This window comes from Tamandua tetradactyla, chromosome 19 (assembly GCF_023851605.1).
Source record: "Tamandua tetradactyla isolate mTamTet1 chromosome 19, mTamTet1.pri, whole genome shotgun sequence".
Classification (NCBI taxonomy): Eukaryota; Metazoa; Chordata; class Mammalia; order Pilosa; family Myrmecophagidae; genus Tamandua; species Tamandua tetradactyla.
In genome coordinates, this window is record NC_135345.1 from 22,101,888 (window position 1) to 22,107,887 (window position 6,000).

General features: G+C 46.1%; 1 pseudogene; it reads right to left on the reverse strand.

Annotated features, from left to right (window-relative positions):
* The window catches only part of LOC143663348 (rhophilin-2 pseudogene), a 53,316-nt pseudogene extending 48,256 nt beyond the window's left edge, over positions 1 to 5,060 (reverse strand).
* Between the last annotated feature and the right edge of the window lie 940 nt (positions 5,061 to 6,000).

The window sequence follows — 6,000 nt, forward strand, 5'->3', positions numbered from 1 at the left end:
GGGAGTAAATCTCCCTGACAATTTGGGACTTAACTACTGGGGATCAGCCAGGACCCAGTATCATGGAAATGAGAAAGTCTTCTTGACAAATGGGGGAAGAGAAATGAGACAAAATAAAGTCTCAGTGGTTGAGAGATTTCAAAGAGAGTCAGGAGGTTACCGTGGAGATTATTCTTATGCATTATACAGGTATCCCATTTTAGCTTATGATGTTGTGGAGTGGTTGGCGTGAAGCACCTGAAACTGTTAAACTGTGTGTTCCATAGCTTGATTCTTAAAGAGGGCTGTATAACTATATAGATTTTACAATGTGACTGTGTGATTGTGAAAACTTTATGTGTGATGCTATTTTTATCCAGGGTATGGACAGATGAGTTTAAAAAGAAGGGGGATAATAAATAAATAAATAATAGGGGGAGATAAAGGGTAAAAATTGGTTAAATTGAAGTCAATGAGAGGGAGAGGTAAGGGGTCTGGGTTGTGTGAGTTCTTTTTTCTTTTTACTTCTTTTTCTGGAGTGATAAGTTGTCCTAAACATGATCATGGTGAAGAATACACAACATGTGATGATATCGTGAGCCATTGATTGTATAATATAGTTGGATTGTATGTGTGCAAATATTTCTCAATAAAAATATTTTTAAAAATTCATGGAGCCAAATTTCAACTTAGAGAGCCCTGGGTATTTATGTGTAACTAGGCTCTATTTCTTGATCCTCTGGTGCTACAGGAAGGAAAGTTTAACTGAAACAGTTGCAGTCACCCTTTTTTCCATTCCTGAGCTATTCTAAATTTTGAGATTGTGCAGAAGAAAAACAATGAGGATGGATTCAAGTGCTAAAGGAAGTCAAGAAGCTCAAAAGTTGTCAAGAATGGTGCCCTTAAAAGAAACAGTATGTCAAGTGCCTCAAATTCTCCTGCTTTCAGCCAATTCCTTTGGCTGCTGGTCCAAGTGCTGCTGTACTTGAATTTCTCTGGCAGAAGTTAGGAAAGGACCAATTAGATTTTTCTGAATCTGTGCCCTTGAACAAACATTGTCACTTCATGGCTTTTCCACTATATCTGTTCAGGCTACAATTCCAGCCCCAATTTTATTTTCAGTTCACGTTAGTTTGATTTTTTTTCGCTGCTCCTTTAATTATTGCAACATGGGGATTAAGTGGGAGGTTAAGAAGAAAAGGATATGTACCTAGGACGTTCTGCTACTTTTTCTTTTCTCTGATAATATCTCTTTTTCTTTATTGGTTCAGGAAATCAGAGCTGAAACTAAGAAGAAATAGGACTGGATCTTCAGCAGCAACAACTTCTGTCATTCTTTTTCATACCAATAACTATACACAGAGAAAACTTGCCCAACTGTTCCTATTTTCCCACCATGTATTATGTAAATCCCATATCCCCACTTCATTCATTGATTCCTGTGATTAATAAATATGCTTCAAGCCCCTGCTGTAGTGCAAGACCAGGATTGAGGCTGCAGGCCTCCTGTGAAAACAGGACTGGAGCGCATAACCAGGATTGAAGCTGCAGGCCTCCTGTGAAAACAGGACTGGAGCGCATAACCAGGAACCAGGCTGCAGGCCTCCTGTGAAAACAGGACTGGAGCGCATAACCAGGATTGAGGCTGCAGGCCTCCTGTGAAAACAGGACTGGAGCATAACCAGGAGCCAGGCTGCAGGCCTCCTGTAAAAACAGGACTGGAGCGCATAACCAGGAACCAGGCTGCAGGCCTCCTGTAAAAACAGGACTGGAGCGCATAACCAGGAACGCCTCCAGGAACGTTAGGCGGAAACAGAACAAAGTGGGATCAAGGCTGCAAAGTTTCAGGAAACAAGCTTTATTAGTCTGTGTGCACAGGGCTCAGCTGAGTCACCTCTACAATCTGAACCCCAAACAGACACTGGCACAAGATTTTGTAGACAGAATGGCTCATTTAGTACAGGGTTTTCCTAATATGGTTAACTAGCGATTCTCAAGGGAGATATTGGTTGTTTGCCGACAATCAGACCCAGAAGGATTGTAAAACTGAGTGTACAGAAGCAGATGAGCATTCGTGGGGGAGGGAGCTCCTACAGAGGCCTTTTATCTTGCCTACGTGCACTTCCAACCATTCTTGGGGCTGGGAGATTTTTCAAAGAGGAAGTGGCCTTAGTAAATAGGGGACTTGCTTGCTACCAGGGGTCTGCCTGCTACACTGCAAGTCTGCTTCACTGCTTTTGCTACATTCCCCCCTTTGATGCTTGCCCATACCAGTGGGCAGTTACATCACTTATACCTCATCTTCTTGTTGTAGGTATTAGCACTGGTATTTCCATACAGCCAGGACCTTGGCTGTGGTTTGTTTTTCCACTAGGGCTTCAACAGAACATTGTAAACTGCTTATTCTGAGTAGCAGGAGGTATGGGACAAGGAGGCATATACCTAGCAGGCCTAGGACATGGGCAATCAAGGTTTTGTATCCCCCAAACATAGAGAAGCATCCTCCAAGCAGAACACTTGGGTTCCACCCTTTCCACGTTTGTATAGGAATGTGGGCTAGTTTTTTTATTTCTCTAATGTTAGCTCCAGAACTGCCTGGAGGCAAATGATATGGTTGAGCATGTAGATTGGGGTTTGGTACTCCCAGGACCCATCCTGAGCCAAGGTGGTAGGTTCATAATATTGTGCACCAGATTAAAGTGAAGAACTCCAGGCACTCTGCTTCTAGGAGGGCTAATACTGCTAAATGAAGAACAAATGCAAAGAGCAAGAAAAAGACAACAAGTCCACAGACCCAATAGACTGAGATGTCCATATGCTGGCTTCTTAATTTTTGGTCATGCATAGATCAGTCAGCTTCTGGGGGTGACTGAAGCAGGGCTCGCAAGTCTCCTCAGGCTTCAGCTCTGCACAGACTGGCTGCTACCAGTGAGCTAGAGCAGGGTAATGCCAATCAGTCAGACCTCACTCGTGAGCTGGTAAGCTGATCTTGGCTGCAATGGGGAGGGGTGTAGTGGCCTCCGGAAAATGATGCGTGTCAGGTGTTCAGGATCAGGGGTGCACTCCCAGGGGTCGTCTGCGGTGGCCCTCTTGACCCAAGAGTGGTGAATCCATGGAATGATTTATGCAACTCTGACAGCTGTTGGGGTTGCTTAAACAACCTCTCTATTGAGGCTGGAGGGAGTCCATATTAAGACAGAGTTGTCATAATATGGACTTTACCCATATTAAGTCCCCTGGTTCAAATTTATGTATGGGGGGAGGTAAATGCTGAAAGGCTTGGACAGTGCTTCTAATGCTTTCCCTTTCAACTCACTTAGAACCTGTCCCAGCTGAACCAAGTGTTGGGTTAGGCTTAAGTTCCCAATTTCTCTAAGGTTTCCCTGTAAGATTCTGGTAAGGGGTGGTGGCCTTCCATTTACTAGTACAAAGGGGGAGAACCCTATTTTCTTTGTCGGGACAGATTTAATTCTAAACAGAGCTATAGGGAGCACCTATACCCAGGTTACTTTTGTTTCTTGGTAGATTTTCTTCAATTGTCCCTTTAGAGTTTGATTCATCCATTCCAACTTTCTGCTGCTTTGAGGCCAATAGGCAGTGTGGAACTTCCAAGTTATCTGCAAGGCTTTTGCTAGCTTTTGGAGGATCTTGGCGACAAAAGCAGGGCTGTTCTCAAAGCTGATGGTGGCAGCATTCCATACCAAGGAATGATGTCTTTTAGGAGGGCTCGTGCCACCTCCTGGGTTATTTCTGAGTGGGTGGGGTATGCTTCTATCCAAACTGAGATGGTGAAGACAAATACCAAGAGAGAGTGATATCCCTGGGCCTGCAGCAGCTCTGTGAAGTCTACCTGTAGGTCTTCAAATGGACTTAGACCTGCTAACTGGTTATGTAGTCCTCCCATCCTGTGCTGGGTTGTTTGCCATTGTTTCTTTGGCAAGGAGCACAGTTTTCACATGCTAGCTCTACCCAGGAAGGGAGCTTGGCTTTGTAGAGGTGAGTATTCAGACTGGTGGTGAGGGCTTTCTCTCCAAAGTGAGTTTGGTGGTGGACACTTTTCACTAAGTCAAGCCAGGTTCTCAGGAACAATGATGTGTCTGTCATGTAGGATCCACTGTTCATCATAGCATTTTTTTCCTTCCCTCGCTAGCCAGTTGCTCTCTGACTTGGAATAGTTCAGCTTTTCTCTCCACTGCTGTAATGGGTGGGGATGAGGGGAGCAAAGAGCAGTTTGGACTCTGGAGGGAACACAAGCTGCCCCAGTTCCACTTGCTTGGCAGCTGAGTCTGCCTTGCAGTTGCCTTTTGCAGTTAAGGAGTTTCCCTTCTGGTGGCTGTGGCAATGAATGACAGCCATGGCAGAGGGGGCCCAGACTGCCTCCAGCAAGGCCAGGATTTCTGGCCCGTGCTTGATATGCTTTCCTCCTGCCGTTACTAGCCCTCATTCTTTGTACAATGCCCCATGCACATGTAGGTTGTGAACACATACTTTAAGTCAGTGTAGATATTGGCTTCCTGTTCTGCCACCAACTGCAGACCCCAAGTGAATGTCATGAGTTCAGCCTGTTGGGCAGATGTTCCTGTGGGTAGGGCCTCTGCCTCTAGTATGTCCACTAGGGTGACAACTGCATAACCAGCATAACGTATCCCATCTTTTACCATACTGCTTACATCAGTGAACAGCTCAATGCCGAGACATTTTAACAGTTGGTCTTTCAGGTCTGGGCGACTGGAGTAGACTTTTTCTACAGTCTCTGTGCAATCGTGTTTTGGGGACCCCAACATGACAGGCAGCAGGGTGGCAGGGTTCAGGGTTTGGCAGACGCTGAGGTGCAAGTTTGGGGGTTTGCACAAGGTGGCCTGATAGCTGGTGAGTCTCTCATTTGACAACCAGAGGTGTCCCTTTTGTTCCATAAGACTGGTGACTGAATGGGGAATCAGAACAGTCAGTTCCTGCCCAAACGTGAGCTTTCGAGCCTCATGGACTAGGAGGGCAGTGGCGGGGACAGCTCTTGTGCAAGAAGGCCATCCTAGTGCTACATTGTCCAGTTCCCTGGAGAGTAGGCTACAGGCCTTTTCCATGATCCAAGGGTCTGAGTTAAGACCCTGATGGCCATCCCTTCCTGCTCATGGATGAACAGGGTGAAGCATTTCTCCAAGTCTGGGAAGCTTAGACTTGGGGCTTGTGTGAGTGCCGCCTTTAGACACTGGAAAGCATGTTCTTGTTCAGTCCCCCACTGGAATGGGTTCTTGTCACCCCTCTTTGTGACTTTGTAGAAGGGTCTTGCTAAGAGCACATATTTGGGATCCAGACTCTGCAGAACCTGATTGCTCCTAAAAACTCCCTGACTTACTTCTTGGAAGTTGGTGTGAGGATGGCACAGATTACCCACTTATGCTCCAGCCCTAGGTTTTGGGTCCCTTGCTATAGGTTAAAAACCCAAATATTTGACTTGCTACTGGCAGATGTGGGCCTTTCTCTAGGACATGCGGTACCCTGCCTAGTCCAGGTGATAGAAAAGGTGCTCAGTCCCTTGCTCACAGTCACTGAGGGATTCAGTGGCAAGCAGAAGGTCATCTATGTATATTAGGACAGTGAAGTTGAAATCTTTGGCTGGGAATGACTTCTAGTACTTGCTCCAAAATAATGGGGGGATTTTTAAACCCCTGAGGCAACGGAGTTCAAGTATACTGTCTTCTGGTTCCCACAGAGGTTGTTTCCCACTTGAAGGCGAATATTTCCTGGGTGGCTGGGGCTACCCGGATGCAGAAGAAGGCATCCTTCAAGTACAAGCATGAGAACCATCTGGCTTTCCCTGGGACCAGGCTGAAGAGGGTATACAGGTTAGGAACCATGGGTTGTATGGTTTCTATGGCTGCACTGAGTGCTCACAGGTCTTGGACTGGGAGAAATTCCCCTATTTGAGCTTTCTTCACAGGTAGTAGCAGGGTGTTCCATGGGGAGTTGCAGGGCCGGATGATCTGGTGGGATTCCAGCCTCACCAAATGGCCTTGGATTCCC